This window comes from Nothobranchius furzeri, chromosome 13 (genome assembly GCF_043380555.1).
Source record: "Nothobranchius furzeri strain GRZ-AD chromosome 13, NfurGRZ-RIMD1, whole genome shotgun sequence".
In the NCBI taxonomy this organism is placed as follows: domain Eukaryota; kingdom Metazoa; phylum Chordata; class Actinopteri; order Cyprinodontiformes; family Nothobranchiidae; genus Nothobranchius; species Nothobranchius furzeri.
The window spans coordinates 48,702,698-48,721,203 of NC_091753.1; the positions used below are offsets into that span (position 1 = coordinate 48,702,698).

The 18,506-nt window shown below is 42.6% G+C and overlaps 1 protein-coding gene across 3 annotated transcripts in view; it reads left to right on the forward strand.

Annotated features, from left to right (window-relative positions):
• The window catches only part of lrfn1 (leucine rich repeat and fibronectin type III domain containing 1), a 241,800-nt gene that overhangs the window by 166,894 nt on the left and 56,400 nt on the right, over positions 1-18,506 (forward strand). For all 3 annotated transcript variants that reach the window (XM_070543566.1, XM_015951179.3, XM_054742561.2), the window contains one exon: positions 17,374-17,464. The gene's annotated coding sequence lies outside the window, so the exon portion shown is untranslated. The remainder of the gene's footprint in view (positions 1-17,373; positions 17,465-18,506) is intronic.

An 18,506-nucleotide genomic window follows, 5' to 3' on the forward strand; every position in this document is an offset into this window, starting at 1 on the left:
CCGAAATGAGTTTTCTCTGCAGGATGGCTGGGCCCTCTCTTAGCGATGGGGTGAGAAGCTCGGCCAGGGGCTCGGAGTGGCCCCACTGCTCCTCCACATCGAGAAGAGCCAGTTGAGGTGGCTTGGGCATCTGGTTAGGATGCCTCCTGGATGCCTCCCTGGTGAGATTTTCCGGGAACTTCAACTGGGAGGAAGCCTAAAGGAATACCCAGGACATGCTGGAGTGACTATGTTTCTCAGATGGTCTGGGAACACCTTGGGATTCCCCCAGAGAAGCTGGTCATGGTACTTGGGGAGAGGGGAAGTCTGGAAGTCTCAGCTTCGGCTGCTGCCCCTACGACCTGACCACAGATAAGCGGACAATAATGGATAAATGGATGTTTAAAGTTTAAGTATGCATGATAGTTACATTATATTGGTATATTGTATATCTGTAAACGAGCCGATGTCATGGTAATAACATCTATAAACTATTTATTAGCCATTTTTAAGGGTAGCCTTATTACAAGGGGTAACACAACTTTATTAATGGTTTAAAGATGGATGATTTGCCTTTCTTTAAGAAATGTTAGTCAATAGTCGTAAAAATTTTAAAATGAATTGGTATGTGTTGATAACAGATCAAAAATAAATGACACGAGGCATACTTTTAGTCCTCAAGTCCCTAAACACAGCCATCTGAGACAGATCGCTTCAATGACAACGGTTTGAAAAGAAAACATTTTCTCTTTTCTCTCTAAAGTCTCTTAAAAAAGCTAGCCAGACAGAAATAACTGTTTTCACACTTTAAGCTTTGGATATTATTCATGGAAAGCGCAGAGCACATTTTTAGAGGTCCATTTTAACATTTTATAAAGTCCCAGTATCTCACTAGAGGTGACTTGTTCCGCCCTGCACTACTCCATATCCATTATAGATGGCTGGCTCTGCCGCGGCTGCAGTATACATATGTTTACAACTGTCAAATGCACCAAGAGGAGTCACTGAAAGTCTTGAAAAAACAGACATCCATCTGAGTTGGATGGATCCCGAAGACCTCGCTGTAACACCATCTCTCCCAACTATATCAATAAAACATGCAGAGATAAATGTGCCCGAGTGCTCCGAATCAAAAACAAAACAACTAGTGCGGCACCAGCAGTAATATGCAGCGTCCAACGGGGAGATGGGTGTTCGCCATAAATGGGTTTGTTTCCAGATGTTGCAACAGATCGTTTGATTTGCACATCATAAAAACATCAGTAATATGAGAGTTCATATAAGGTTATCTTTAATGTTTTCTACAGTAAAAATGAGACCACTTGACAGTTTAACTCAAAAGGCCGGTTTTCTTTATATAAAGTTTCTACCGAAGCAAAAGCTGACACAGAATTTAAGATTACAGAAAGGCTCGTGAAGTATTTCCTCCTGTTTGAATGTTTTTTGTGTAGAAAATCGAGCAAGGATCCAAGGCGCCATCAGTATTCACTTTTAACTACAGACTCAGTTGTAATTAATAGTTTATGCTTGGTGGCTGGTGGCTTTGAGGTTCACCGTTTGTTCTAAAGACCTCTGGAGATATTTAGAACTTCCAGCACATTCAGTGAGACTTCTTATTTTAATCCCATATTATTTATTAAATACCTACAGAGTATACGCGCGCGAGAATTTAAAAGAAACAGAGCAAGTCAGGCAGGATTTAGTTCAAGCAGAACACCGTTTTTTATGACAAATGGCTCAAATCTGTATCTTAATCTGCTTAAAAGATAACATGAGAAAATAATGAAGTGCTTTCGATTTCTAGCTAGAAAAGTCCAAATTTGACATGTTTTTGAATGTTTTTCCTCACAAATGTATTAAATGTAAATGTAAAGTTTTCTTTTATAGGAGTTAAAGTGCTGCAGATTATTGGGCAATTATTAAAGGGGCAATAAGTAAACATTTTGTGAAATGATAGCAAACATTTCTAATGTCTTAATCTTGTTGGATGGAAGGATGTGCCGATGTAGATTTCCTTCTGAGCCGGCTGGGGGGTTGCCAGTTTGACTTATTTGGAAAAAAAACAAAGAGAGACGCAGTCATTGTTTAGTCTGTCCTGCCACCATACCTCCTGCTTCAGTGGCCAATCATATGTAAGCTTGAATGGTTGCCAAGTCTTCAACTCCAGAACTGCACCAGCATTTGTACGTCGGCAGTGAGCCAGTTACAGGAGCTGCCCAGAAGTTATTTCTTGTACCCCTAAGAAGCCCCATTATCCTTTCTGAAATATCAGGTGAAGAAGGCTAGAGGCTAATGTTGAGCTAACAATTTAACCGGTGAATTAGAAACACATAGTTGGCTATAAAAATATATTAAGCTACTTTTACTAACAACTAGATAAAACAATGAAATATATTTACCTACTTATTGTCTTTGTCAAGGGTGTGTCTAGGGGTAGCACATGTTACCCGCAAAATCTGATTGGCCACCCCAGGTGCCACCTCACTGAGCTCCATTTAAACTAACCTTACATTGTCCACAAAGGCTTGAGGTTATGAACCCTAAAACAGTTGGTGGCAGCATGCACCTTTAACATTTGTTTCTAGCCCCAAGCCTACAGAACATTTCTGTATAATTATTATTATTGTTGTTATTATTTAGTTTTTTCATATTAACATAAATGGTATTTAGAGTCCTTGTCGCACTCCAATCCAATCGGTCGCAGTATGCACCGAGAAGTGGGTGCAGGCTAACTTCCACAAAGCAGCTCGTCGAAGAAGATGGTCAAGGCACAATGTGGAATTTACATCTTCACTCCAAAGGCAAGGAAAAAAAAAGCGTAACCATTGATGCCACCCATGCATAAACAAGTGCCATATGTGGGTCACTCTAGAATCTTCTGTAACTGATCCGTTACTGAAACCACCATGAAAATCAGGAATGGCAGGGGGGAGGGGGGTCTGAGTGTGGACTCTTTCTGATAAATGTACAGCAGTACCCAAGTTTGACCAAGAGTTGTCATTCTTACTTGCACCTAGGGCTGGGCGATATGACGATTTTAGACCGTTTTACGATCTACACATCTGACGGTCTGTCATTTTTGAGAGACCTTTTTATCACGATTCACAGCTCTGCTTGCACCTTTATTATAAATATGCCCATTAGCATATTCATGTCCTGGACACGTCACACGTGGGAGGGGTTAACGGTTCTTTTCACACCAAGGCTGATTTAGGGAGTTTAGAATGGCCTGCATCAGGGCTCCTGGGACAGTTGGAAGCCAAAAGAAAATTTCTCATGCTTCTTAGAGATTCAGAGCAGTGTTTTAGACTGCTGATAAAAGCATTCTTTGTCCCGTTGAATGCTGAACATTGAGCTCTACGAATTGGGGGGATGACTTGGCAAAAAAATGACATATTGCCTATATTTTAATGACGTACAGATTATCACTTTTGCAGTAAACAAATCTGGAAAGGCAGAAAACTCTAGATTGCTTTTTATTAAAAGGATTGAATTGTGGGAGGAGTTTGGTGAGGCCATGGAGAAAGACTATCGATCGGCTCCAAAGAGGTTCTGGCAAACTGTCCGGCGCCTCAGGAGAGGAAGGCAGCAACTCGCTCACACTGTTTACAGTGGGGATGGGGAGCTGCTGACGTCAACTGAGGCTATAGTCGGACGGTGGAAGGAATACTTTGAGGAGCTCCTCAATCCCACCAATTCGCATTCCGAGGAGGAACCAGAGCTGGGAGGCCTGGGGATGGACTGTCCGATCTCGGGGGCAGAAGTTGCTGAGGTAGTCAAACAACTACACAGCGGCGGAGCCCCGGGGGCGGATGAGGTTCGTCCTGGGTATCTCAAGGCTATGGATGTTGTAGGGCTGTCATGGTTGACACGTCTCTACAACATTGCGTGGTCATCGGGGGCAGTTCCTAGGGAGTGGCAGACCGGGGTGGTGGTCCCCATCTTTAAGAAGGGTGACCTGAGGGTGTGTTCCAACTATAGGGGGATCACACTCCTCAGCCTCCCTGGAAAGGTCTACGCCAAGGTACTGGAGAGGAGGGTCCGATCGATAGTTGAATCTCAGATAGAGGAGGAGCAATGTGGTTTTCGTCCTGGCCGTGGAACTGTGGACCAGCTCTATACCCTTGCAAGGGTGATGGAGGGGGCATGGGAGTTTGCCCAACCAATCCACATGTGCTTTGTGGATTTGGAGAAGGCTTATGACCGTGTCCCCAGGGGCACCCTGTGGGGGACGCTCCAGGAGTATGGGGTGGGTGGCTTTCTGTTAAGGGCCATTCAGTCCCTTTACCAGAGGAGCGTGAGTTTGGTCCGCATAGCCGGTAGTAAGTCGGACCTGTTCCCAGTGAGGGTTGGACTCCGCCAGGGCTGCCCTTTGTCACCGGTTCTGTTCATCACTTTTATGGACAGAATTTCTAGACGCAGCCGTGGTGTGGAGTGTGTCGAGTTTGGTGGCAGGAGAATCTCGTCTCTGCTTTTTGCGGATGATGTGGTCCTCCTAGCTTCATCCAGCTCTGACCTTCAGCTCTTGCTGGGTAGGTTCGCGGCCGAATGTGAAGCGGCTGGGATGAGGATCAGCACCTCCAAATCTGAGACCATGGTTCTCGACCGGAAAAGGGTGGCTTGCCACCTCCGGGTCGGGGGAGAGGTCCTACCTCAAGTGGAGGAGTTTAAGTATCTCGGGGTCTTGTTCACGAGTGAGGGTAGGAGGGATCGGGAGATCGACAGGCGGATTGGTTCGGCGTCTGCAGTGATGCGGACGCTGAGCCGATCTGTCGTGGGGAAGAGGGAGCTGAGCCAGAAAGCCAGGCTCTCGATTTACCGGTCGATCTACGTCCCAATCCTCACCTATGGTCATGAGCTTTGGGTAATGACCGAAAGAACGAGATCGCGGATACAAGCGGCCGAAATGAGTTTCCTCCGTAGGGTGGCCGGGCTCAGCCTTAGAGATAGGGTGAGGAGCTCGGACATTCGGGAGGGACTCGGAGTAGAACCGCTGCTCCTCCGGATCGAAAGGAGCCAGTTGAGGTGGTTTGGGCATCTGGTCAGGATGCCTCCTGGACGCCTCCCCGGGGAGGTGTTTCGGGCATGTCCTGCCGGCAGAAGGCCCCCGGGTCGACCCAGGACACGTTGGAGAAGTTACATCTCCAATCTGGTCCGGGAACGCCTTGGGGTCCTGCCGGAGGAGCTGGTGGACAAGGCCGGGGAGAGGACGGCCTGGAGCTCCCTAGTTGGGATGCTGCCCCCGCGACCCGGACCCGGATAAGCGGAGGAAGACGACGACGACGACGAGGATTGAATTGTAAACGGGTGTAAGAAGGTTAAAGATGACTCTCTTACTTCTCAGTTGGTTATAATAAAGTTGTCTGACAACCCACAAGACCATTGAAACAGCTAGATTTTGGTGACTGAACACAAGTGAAGAGGCTGCTTAGGATCAGATAAACTTCTGGCATGTCTGTGCTGAAGCATTGCACCTGATCTTATCCCATCTCTCCTTTCCTGTTTGTTCTCTTCATTCTGACTCTCAACAGACAAACCCTGTTACTGTCGGCAATAAACCCGGACACAACACAAATTACACAAGTCCAAGTGTCAACAAACATGGAAGGAATTGGGATGTTTTCAGAGGCAGAGTTTTTTTTTAACCTGTTTGGTTGGTGACTGGTGCACCACCACCTCCTCCACAACCCATCACTGTGACAGCACTGACGGTCCTTGGGCACAACTCTGACATTATTTGCTGAAGGTAAACAAGGAAAAAATATCTAGCGAGCTTCAATGATTCATATTTAGTCCCAGCTCTTGTTTACAGACAAGTTGTCACATTCACTTAGCAAATTGCACTGGTTGCTCTGGGCTCTGTAAAATGCTGTTGCCCTCCCACTTTAGTGACATAAACAGATAATAAATTTAAAAAGTTGAATGTTAATTTAAATTTTCAGTTTTTCCACCGCTCTGTCCTAGGTGCTTTTGCTTTTAAATCACAAGGATGGACTAGCAAAGGTGCCACTTTTACTTTTCTGTTTTCAAATCTGAAACGTAATTGTATAAAATTTCAAGCATCTGAAGGCAGCTTCATTACTTTCTCATAACCCTGCTTAGAGGCTTGTATGGGACAGGATATGCTTATACTTGTCTTACTAAGCTCTTGTAATCGTCATGCTTGAATTTCTGAGCAGAGCCATGTTTTTTCTGTAAATAGCGAAGGAATGATATACCTTAGCTGTGTGGGGGATTATAATTAAAACATACCTGCTGCATGGATATGCAGGTGCAATAAATATGATTCAGTGTTGAGCAGCTACAGATTAATGTAACGTACCTTTTATACATTTCTTTGCAACTGCATGTCGTATGCTTATGGAGCACTGGACCATGAAATCACTTGGTTTTCATGCAGCACAATTGCATTTGAAGGTTGAAGCTCAATGGGGCAGAGGTAGTTGTAAAACCTTTATTTAGGATATCAGTCTTGTCTTATGTTATTACAGCTGCACAATAAGCTAATGCCGTGAGATTTGCACATTAACACTCTTATCATATTTTGGATAATCATGTTCGGTTTCTTCATGAACACCAAACAAATGTACAGCAGTGGGTGTTCTTTAAAGATCAAGTCACCCCTAAATCAACATTTGTTGCTGATAAACTATATAAATGAGTGTCTAATCGTGCTGTAGACGTGTGCAGTCAATAATTTGGCAATTTAGTGCACCTTAGTTAAAATTTAAATATTCTGCCTAAAACTTTGTGTTGCGCCCTCTTCAGGTAAAAACTCTGCACTGCATTTGAATTTAAATCTGCCATCGCTAAGAGGTACCCTATGACATTAGCTGGTACCACATGAAGTCACAATGCTGTTGTGAGCCTGTGTGTGTGTATTTGTTAGCGGCTCCGCCCTCTCGGTCTGCTAGGCAAAAGCATTTATTGCTTTTTCAAACAGGAAGTGGGAGTGGAGTAAGACTCTAGTAGGGGGTGGCTTTCTCATTAATTTACAAGAAACATGAAAAATAAAACCCTAGAGATGTCCAACTACAGTACAGTGATCCCTCGTTTATCGCGGTAGATGCGTTCCAGACCTGGCCGCGACAGGTGAAAATCCGCGAAGTAGGGACACCATATTTACAGTATTTATTTAACAGGAGAGAGAGCGCAGCTGATCCTCATCAGCCTGATCAGCAGGACGGCTTTAAAAGGTGGACGGTTATCCAGATACGACGCCGGATGATTAACTACTGCCTGACTCGCCTCTCCTCCGGATTCTCTCCCATCTTGGAGACTTCTGGATACTCACCGGTTCGCTGCCTGGACACCAACTCCGCTCTGGCGTCCCGCTCTCCACCGTGCTCACGCTCCCTCTCCGTTACCTCGTCCTCGTCCTCCTCATCCGTCTACTCTGCCACCTGGAAATCTACAATTCGCCTCTTAATATCACCCCGGCTCAACTCCCCTCCACATTCACCCTGAACTCCGCATTTTGCAGCTTCCTGGTTTACCCTCCGCTGGATCACCAGTGCGCCCTCAGTTCTCCTCATCATTAAAGAAATAAAATTATTGTTTATCGTTTACCTCGACTCGAGTCTGATTCTGTATGTCTTGGGTTAGACACTTACCCCAAAACATGACAGAAAAATACCGCGAATCGGTGAAAAATTCCGCGAATCGGCGAATTTCCCTTGAATAAATCTTCAAAGAAAAAATACGCGAAGTCGTGAATCCGCGATAAACAAACCGCGAAGTAGTGAGGGATCACTGTACTACCAGAAACGTTACCCATATTTTTAATACACTGGCAGGGGTTTTTAGTAGGAATGAATGCTTCGTAAGTCCTTCACTGGGGGAAAAAGTTCAGATGCTGCTGTTTGAGGTCGTAGAAGTCAACTGGAGGATAAAATGGCAGCAGACAGCAGGATTTGGAGTCTTATTTCCTGATATGTGTACATGTCTCCTCTAATTGGATAACAGCAACGTGATTCTACCACTAACTCCATTTGCTCTGCAACATTTATCTCCACAAATAACACAAGCCTGAAGGAGTTCTGCTGTGTGGTGGAGTTGCTAATGCTAACAGTTAGCTTCTACTAGTGAAGACGTTCTCTGCTGTTTCCTGAACGCTAAACCAACAACAGCCCACCTTGCGCCTGTGACAGAAGCCGTGCAACCCCCTGGTTACCGGGCAAGCACCTAACTCCTCTGACACCAAGAGATTTAATTGCAATGCTAACCCGTCTACTTGTTAGCAAAACTATCTCCATATCTGTCCGGTTAAGTTAATTATTTAGCCAAATCCGTATTTACCTCCATGTTTTAGAATAATTTGTAATATTAGGAAGCAAAAGGGATATAATTACACATTTCCCCTTTTAGAAAAGCTTTTTAATTTGCTCTATAAAAACATAACTGCTCTCAAAGGCAACAGTGTTTATTATTCATATTGGCCTACTGAAATCTTATCTTTAATGATTTGTCATTAGTTGCTTAGAATTAATTTAACATTAGGATGTTTGATGTTCCTGTAACTCAGTATTTGGTTTAACTTGATTTTGGCAGAAAAATAACCCACTGCCACAATCCTCCCATGCGAGATTTCTAATGTAACTTGGTCCAATAACATTAAAAAAGACATTTCACAGCTGCGTTTCCGCACAATTATTTGATCCCTTCATTGCGCAGAGTGTGGTCTAACACCGGCGATATACGTCTACGCTGGCTGTAGTCTCCAGCTCATGGAAATGAGTTTTTATTTATTTCTTTGCTGCAGTTTGAGATAAAATATTACCATAACATTTTTCAGACGTTTTAACTTCAAGGTTTTCAAAGCAAATTGACAAACATTTGAAGGCTGCAGCTACTTGAACATGTGAATTTTCTGTTTCCAGAACCTTCGGGGATATAAAACAACATTCCACACTGAATCTGAAGCATGGCGCTATATTATATTTGACTGTGAACATCATCCAACATGGCTGCCCGGTGCTTGAAAATCTGTGGTAGCCACAGGAGTCTTTCATTTATTTTCACTTTCATTTTCTTTATTTTTCAATAAATCAGCCGCACACTGAGTATTGTAAAGTGAGGCTCCTAGATTTGTTTATTTACTTTGACATGTTTCGAATGTTACCTGCAGCCTCCCTCTGATGTGTCACCAGGTGTTTCCTGAAGGGAAAAACAGCTGATGGGAAACACATGGTGACACTTCTGAGGGAGGCTGCGGTTGACAATCTAAAGAAAGAATCTTTTTTTACACGTCTGAAGGAAAGTGAAATGATTAATTGACAAAAACAAGACCTAAAAAACCATTCGAACATTTTTTTTACTTGTTTCCGAGGAAAGGTCGTTATATTGGTCTGATGTATCTCTTTAGTACAGCCAGTTTGCTGTGGTCACCAGTATGAATGAATGCCTAGCGAGTCGTTCTCTGTGGAAAACAGCCTCCAGCGCTCCTGTTTCAGGAAGGAGACGTTAGCCGGAGGAGTGTGTGTGTGTGTGTGTGTGTGTGGGTGGGTGGGGTGGGGGGGGGTGGGGGATTTAAAGTCTTACGTAATTCATGATGTTCAATGCAATTCTGTTTATTTTTATAGCACAAAATCACGACAAAAGTCGTCTGAAGGCACTTCATAAAATAAACCTTTCATTGGAGTTCAGTTCATTAAGCCAATTATTTAAAGTTTCCTACATGAAGAACCCAGCAGATGGCATCGAGTCACTGACTAGCATCCATGTCTCTACAGCATGTTTCTCCTACATATGCCGCTGTGCCACGGCTGAAATTCCAGCACCACGCCTACGAGATTCCATCCCCCGCCCCCATGGGAGATGCACAGAAGTGAAACATTCCGCCCGCAACACCGTCCCCCCGCTCTCACGGATGAAGCACGGCAGCAAAACTCTTTCACTGCCTCCATTATTGCTGTGCGACTTTGGTGTGTTATCTCCACGAAATTGGTACCACGCATCGGCCATTGGCAGACCGTGACCTCTTCATGTTCAAATCGGCATTGGAAAAATGTACTTTGGTCGATCTCTACTTGTTACCGAGATCAAATCAAGTTCCTACAGAATAAAGTTCAACAGATGAAGAGCTCCTAATGTCTTAAAAGCATCTTCATCCCTGCTTCAGTTCAATGATTGACTGGTTAAAAGTGGATTCTTGAAAAATGAGAGTGAAATTATGAAAATCGTCTACTCCGATGTCTGCTCAGAAAAAAGTAACACAGTGAAACTAGCAATAAATTGGAATATATGGTGAAAAAGTCCATTTATTTCAGTAATTCTGCTTAGACTGAGAGACCATCTAAAGGCTCTGCAACCTATTGCAGGTGTTCAACATTCTAATTATCTGAGATTTTGAATGTGAGGTTTTCATAAGCTGTAAGCCACAATCATCACAATTGTAACAAATATAGGCTTACAACATCCCACTGCACTTTGGTTCTTTTTAAAACACAGAAAAGTTTTTTTTTTTTTTTTTTACCTCGCTGACAATTTCGTTTGCCGACTACAAAACTTCCTCAGAGCTGACGCTGATGGTGGCATCACTTCCTTCTCTGTTTATCCGCGGGCAGCAGAGGACGATGTCGCCCTCTTCTGCCCGCTCTCCCCACACCGATGACAGTCCCTTGCACGATCCAATGTGTAGACCTCATCATCTCTGTTCATCCACGTCTCCTTATCTCCATGGCTTCCTTTATCCATCTTTTGTATTTCTGTTGTTCGGTGTTTATGATCCTTGTGTTGTCCCAGTCCATGGATCATAAACACAAATTCAATCATCGGCTCTGAGGAAGTTTGGCAGTCGGCAAACTAAACTGTCAGCAAGGTAAAAAAAAATACCTTTTCTGCGTTTTAAAAATAACCAAAAATGCAGCTAGAAACCCGACACAGCAAGAACACACCAACAATGTTACAAAATCTCACTTTGCATCTAATGAGTCCATCTCATGTTACAGTTTCACCTTCTAAGATTAATTACCGACATAAATTAACTTTTGCACCAATTTTTCAAGTTTCACCTGTAAATCTAACTAGTTGGTCAGTGATGAAAAGATTGGCAGTAGCTGCTTTGGGTTGAACTGCGTGACAAGAATAAAAATCACACAGCAAATATAAAATGTCCATGGTGGGATTTAACTGGAGATCATGGGATTTTTCATCCATCAGACCTACACACACCATAATCATCAGCCACTGAGCAGCTTCGGTGTCATAACACGAGGTAATCATCCGCAGCAATGGAAGAGGCTCCGATTGTTATTCCACGTGTCTGACAACTTTATGGAAGGAGATTTCTGGAAAGATGTGTTTACTGTTTGCTTCTGATCTTTCCAAGTTTACTCTGTGGCGTTCATGAAATAAGATTTATCCATTTATTGAATCAGCAGCTCATTTTGTTTTCCCCACGCCGAGGCTACGTTAGCTGGTGTTCGGCTATCTAAATGGTGCTTTAGAATTTTATGGCTTTCCTCCATTCGAGCTCAGCTACAATTAGAGAAGGGAAACATTTTAGAAAGCTGCGATTTGCATTCGAGCAGCGTAGTTTCCTCCTTTCCAAGGGCAGCTGCCTCTGGTTCTGCTCTCCTGTTGACTGTTCTCTTCAAGCAGCAGCTCACCTGTCACAAGGTTTTAGAGTGAAACTTTTCCTTTAGGCACACTTCAGACTGTTTTCAGTGTTATATGTACCGTTCTGCACTAGTCACTTTTGCTTTGCCGCTTGATTCCTCTTTGTTATTGCGTTTTAGGCATTAAGTTGGCTTTTGTCAGAGCGCTCTTGCTTGGTTTGATAACGATTTTCTTGCCTGCCAGTAATTTTCATGTAAATAAATGAAAAGAGGAGTAAAAAGGACCAGGTGGAAGGGGTAAAAGGGACTTCCTTTAAGCATCTTAAGCAGGAAACTCAAATGCAAACAGTCCTAATAGTCATTAGGAGTGCAATACTTTTGTTTTTGTGATTCTACCGGCTCTCTTAGTTTCTTTCTCCTTGGTAACCTTGCCTTCTATCACCAGATTCATGAGTATTGATTGTCTGGAAAACACACACACACACACACACACACACACACACACACACACACACACACACACACACACACACACACACACACACACACAACATGACCTGAGATGGCCAAGGTTCGTGGAAGCTACTAAAAGAACAATAATTATCCAGTTAATCTGCTCCTATGCATTTTTCCCTAGAACTGCTTTGTTTCACATGAATAGCTCATCTTGATTTGTAAACAAACGCTAATCCGAAACAACCACCTGCCTTCTATGCTTTCATTCCCAGTTTACTGTGGGAATTTTCAACGTTAAACGGGATCTATCTGATGCATGTAAACAAATTAAATCTACACTTAGTGGCGTTCAGCCAATATGTGAACAGTTTCGGGGCGTTGCTCTTTATGAACCCCTATTAGTGAGGTGTAATTAGTCTTTGACTGTGGTGACGCAGCTGAGCTGTAGAAAATCCATGAACGTGTACGGTGCTATGATTGATACCTTGCCATAAAGTGCACGTGATCCCACGTTTGAACCAAGCCATTAATCAGAGAACTGATATGAGGAGTAAAAGACCACAGCCAGTAAAACTTAAAAAAAAAAGAGGAAATCGTTCGATGGCAGGTGGTTTCATGGATCTGCTGAGGAGGAGTTTCACCTCACGGTTATTACACCTATCAGGTCACTCAAAGCCTCTGAGCTGCATCACTATTTTCTGAAACGAGTGTCACTCGGCTCCAGAGCCGTGATTATATTGAGATTGTCCTTTAACAAGCGATAGGTGCTGCATCTGCAGTGATGCGGGCGTTGTACCGGTCTGTCGTGGTGAAGAGAGAGCTGAGTCGGAAGGCAAAGCTCTCGAGTTACTGGTCGATCTACGTTCCTACCCTCACCTATGGTCATGAGCTTTGGGTAGTGACCGAAAGAACGAGATCGCGGATACAAGCAGCCGAAATGAGTTTTCTCCAAAGAGTGACTGGGCTCTCCCTTAGGCATAGGGTGAGGAGCTCGGTCATTCGGGAGGGGCTCGGACCCGCTGCTCCTCCACATCGAGAGGATCCAGTTGAGGTGGCTCGGGCATCTGGTCAGGATGCCTCCTGGACACCTCCCTGGTGAGGTTTTCCGGGCACGTCCAACCGGGAGGAGATCTAAAGGTAGACCCAGGACACGGTGGAGGGACTCTGTCTCTCACCTGGCCAGGGAACGCCTTGGGATTCCCCCAGAGGAGCTGGCCCAAGTGGCTGGGGAGAGGGAAGTCTGGGCCTCTCACCTTAGGCTACTGCCCCCACAACCCGACTCCGGATAAGTGGATGGAAATGGATGGATGGAGAAATATTAGTGAAAAAGGACAAGTTTGTGAACTGGAAACACAGGATTTGATAGTAAACTGGTAAAAATATCACACACTTGGGCCTTTATGGTCCACATTAAAATTTTAATCTATTTTTGTTTTCTCACTATTTTTTTATTAATTAGAGACAATTATAGCTGTCATTTAACAAGGCAATATAATATCCATCCATCAATCCATTATCGTTCGCTTATCTAGGGTTGGGTCACGAAGGCAGCAGCCTAAGCAGAGAGGCCCAGGCTTCCCTCTCTCCAGCCACTTGGGCCAGCTCCTCCAGGGGAATGCCAACACACTCCCTGTCCAGCCGAGAGACATAGTCCTTCCAGCATGACCTTTAGGTCTCCTCACAGTTGGCCCAGAATAGCTCACCAGGGAGGCTCAATATAATATTGAATAATAAAAATCAAAATGATAATATCCAGCAGTAGTATTTAATGTTCTACTGTACATCCCATATGTTAAGAATTACTTAATTTTATCAGTTTTTTTTTGTTTGCTTTTATTCAGCAGAAAACTCAATAAGATATCAACACTAAAATGTCCTTTTTTTCAAGCAGCTGAACTGCAGGTCAAAGGATCAAATCAATACATAATTGTACCACTGTACTTGAATTGCATTATTTGTAATATTTCAAAAATATTACTCACTTGCTTCAATAGTTTTTGTGTGTGGTTATCCAAGGACGTTATCGAGCAACAAAAAAGACCGAATACGATTTCACTTTCATCAACAAAAATCTGCCCTTTTTCACCTCTTCTAGCAGCCTAATAGTAAAATCCTGAACGCGGTGGTTGGGTGTTGCTTATGAGCACTCTAAAAAATGTTATTATTTTCTTTTACTGGCTGCTTTTAAAGGTAGATTTCAGTGTTGAAGTTATTTTAGAGAAATGCTTCCTGTGACCCAGCTGGCCTTTCATTCTCGTGCAAAGACACCCACATTATTTGTTCTCCTTGTGAATGAGTGACAGAATATAGCTAAAGACTGAAGTCTCAGTCGCTCCTGTTGCCACGTTGAGTACTCTGGTTAACAGCTGACACCACAAGTGACTGTTTGTTTCCCTAACAACTGTCTTTGTCTTGCAAGGATAGGAAGGACATGATGGGTATTGGCTTGATGGAGTTCGTCCTTTGGCCAAAGTTGTGTGGCACATCTTCCTATACCTGGGGGAGGAAAAGAACGAAGCAAGAAAGAAAGGGGTCAAATGTTGTGGCTTGGATAGGAAAATGGAGCAAGAAAGTGGATTGTCTTACTCAGGAAAAGGGATGAAGCTGAGGCCGGCATGTTCACAGATCCGACTTTTCACTGTGGGCCAGGTGACTGCCTGGAAATAAAGATAAAAGTAAAGAAATATAGGCAAAAGTCTACCTTTTTGTACACTATCAACACCCACACTCTCATTTACCCTCATTCATTCCTCCTGCTCCTGACACAAGTCAAGCCTAAGATAAAGTGGGATTGGAAGTGGATTGGGATGATGTATCAAAAAGCAAAAGCTTCCGTCATAAATACTTCATTGGCTGGATGAATAGCTGAAGGTGACAAGCTTTAGGTTCCACTCTGAATACAAATTGATGTACAGTAAAGCCGGAACCTGAGTGCAGAACTCTGTTTTTTCATGCATGACGGCTCTCTTCAGACAAATGTGAGTGATATGGTAATCTCTCTTGGGTTGTATGCCTCTGCAGAGCAAGTAAAACCATGACATGTTGTGTGGATTGTTTTTGAATTTTGGGGACAAGTGAGAAACTGAAGGCCCTGCAACCTTGTCAGTCAACTTGCTAAGATGTGTTACTGAAGAAGACAAATGTTGCAGTAGAAATGGCGAGATTCTTATCTGTTTACATTAAGGTATGCAGTGGGTGTGTGTATTGGCAAGAGTCTGGTAATACAATATGTATCACAATACAGGGAAGACGATACAATATATATCACAATACTAGCAATATGATATGATACATATTTCAACGCAGCTGAGGCGATACAATAAGTATCACAAAATGGGGAGACAATACGATACATATCAAAATCTAAGAAAATGATACATAAATATCACAATACTGGGGAGACGATACAATATATATCACAATACGGGAAAGACAATACGTTATATTTCACAATACGGAGTGACGATAAGGTATATTTTACAATACGGGAAAGACTATACGTTATATTTCACAATACGAACAGATGATGTGGTATATTTCACAATACGGGGAGACAATAAGTTATATTTCACAATACAGGGTGATGATACGGTATATTTTACAATACAGGGAGGCGATATGATATATATCACAATACGAGGGAGACGATAAAATATATTTCACATACGGGGAGACAATACGATATATATCACAATGCACGGGAGACGATTCGATATATTTCACAATACTGGGGAGACGATACAATATATATCACAATACAGGAAAGACGATACGTTATATTTCACAATACGAACAGATGGTATGGTATATTTCACAATACGGGGGAGACGATATGATATATATTACAATACGAGGGAGACGATACAATATATTTCCGGGAGACAATACGATATATATCACAATGCACGGGAGACGATTCGATATATTTCACACGGGTAGGCGATACAATATATTTCACGATACGGAGGAGACAATATGATATATATCACAATGCACAGGAGACGATACTGTATATTTCACAATATGGGGAGACGATACGATATATATCACAGTACGGGGCAGACAATACAGTATATTTCACGGTACGGGAGAGACGATACAATATATATCACAATACGGGGAGACAATATGGTATATTTCGCAGTACTGCCCATCAGCACCCCAGCAGAAAGGGTCGAACTCTGGGAACCGGTAATGGTTGTACCTAGGGATGCACCGATACCGATCGATACCAATACCGGTATCGGTAAAAGTTAACCGATACCAGGAACCGATACCAATGCAGTTGCTTGAAAATGGCTTCACTGTAACTTTTCATTTCTGTTCACCTAATATTTTAGTTTTGTGATGATTTCCATTCATATATTTTACTTTTTATCTTCCTCACAGTCTTTTCCTGTTGAAAGCAGAGAAGAAAATAAAATCTGTATTCCAAATCATTGCATTTTTTTGTGTGGTGGAAGAATCGGTAATCAGCATTGGTGAGTACTCAGATCCAAGTTTCGGTATCGTATCGCTTTGGAAAAAAGAGGTATTGGTGCATCCCTAGTTGTACCCCATGTGAATTAGTACCGGGACCAGAGTGAATAGGGTGTGTATGGGGAGCATGAGTGGGTGTATGGCGTGCATTTTTGTAAGTCTTTGGTTGTATGTGTATGTGTGAGCATGAGGGAGGGAGTGCGTGCCTTTAGACACTCATTTATACTAGTTATCATCAAAAAAAGGTTGATTTTGATGTGATTTGCTCTTGAATAAAAATATAGTCACTGCATTTTAATAATGATTCATTATTAGGACCAAACATACTGTGATATTTCAGAGTGTCAATGTTTTCTTACATCCCTAGTGTGCAGATCAAGGCAACAGTCCCGTGTTAAAGCATGCAGCAATTATTCTGATCCATTAATCACCACATTTTCTAGTCATCACTGGCACATTTACCCGCTCTTTGTTTTTCCATCTGAGTTCCAAAAGCTTTATCAAAATATTATAAAATGTTCATCACGCTCCATTTTACACTATGTTCTCCGTTAGCAGAAATGATGCAGTGAAATATTAATGACACGCATTCATATCTGTGGTATATTTGGTTGCATTTTTCTGGTGTCTCTGCCTCTATTTATGTTTTTTTGCTGTTGTTTCATAATTAGATCAGCGTTCGTATTGCACCCGAAGCGTCTAAGTGGGGGGGAAAGGGAGTGGGCTCAGTCAATGAGATTATGAATGTATGATCTCTGGTGTGCAGTGAAGTGTTACTTCCTTAATAGATTATTTCCAAAGATTGCAAAGTAAACATCCTAAAACATGTCGCAACAAATTGAAATAGTCCTGCTCACCTCCTCTGCAAGTTTAACAAATCGGTTTGTGTCTTGTCCTCCAGGTGCAGGTTTTGTCTGACTCTACTTCCTGACAGCTGCCAGATCAAGATGTTGACGGGAAAACAAGTGATGGAGACCAGGGCTTGATATTTGGTAAGCTTGTTCCACATTGCTGCGTATTTATTAGCTGTTAGCGATTTCAAGCCCACAGTTAGCTCTGGCAGCTTTAGTATGCTGAAAGTCTTGTGTTAGCAGTGATGCATCAGCAGACCTAAGGAGCAGAACTACTGTATGTGCAGCAATGGTAGAAATTTATCACAGATACATGCAGTGAAACTAGAGGTGCAGGGCAAAAGTGGGCCAGATACAATTTCTGTGTGTGCAGCACAGTTAAGCAACTATCAAGTGGGCATATTTATAACTTTCTCATATTAATATTTGATGCACAATACTATACTGGATTATAAACATTCTAATGAATGCTTATTGTGAAATAATAAATTTTGGCTAAATAAAGTTAATGATTAGTTTCAGCTCACAGTAAAACGGTTATTTTACACATGACCATGACCAATAAAGCAAGTGCTGCATCCCCACTTTTGAAAGTAGGGGAGCAACTTTTTTATGCTACTCTGCCGCCTTTTGAATTATTAATCCAAGCAGATCAGATCAATTATTACTTGTTACTATTATTACCCTTACTCTTATTATTACAAATCCAGAAAATAGCATTAAAAAAAACCTTGACCTTCAAGTTGGTTGAGTACATTTAAGCCCATATGCAGCCTCCCGCAAGTTAGTGAATCAGGCAACAGTCATTGCTGGGGTAAGGCAATGTTGGTGCTTTAAATGGTTCCCTAATGTTTTAGCTTTTGACCTAATAAACTTAAAGTTGCAGGAATTCTGGACTCTTAATGCATCTCCAGTTTTAACAGAATCTTGTCAACTATTACGTTGTTCATGCTTTCAAGACTGCGGCTTTTAGCTCTCTGTAATAGTTAAGGTGCTATCTGTAAGAATTACATCCTGTGGTCAAATGTGGTTACTGCAGTCCATTTTGAAGCAAAAAAATTACTTTCTCACTGCCGTTCCGTAAGATTCTAGATGACAAGCAAAGGCGAGTCATATTCAGTAAGTTGATCAATAGATAAATCCATTCTAGTGGTAGCATTCTTGGGTGTTTTACGGTAGGGAG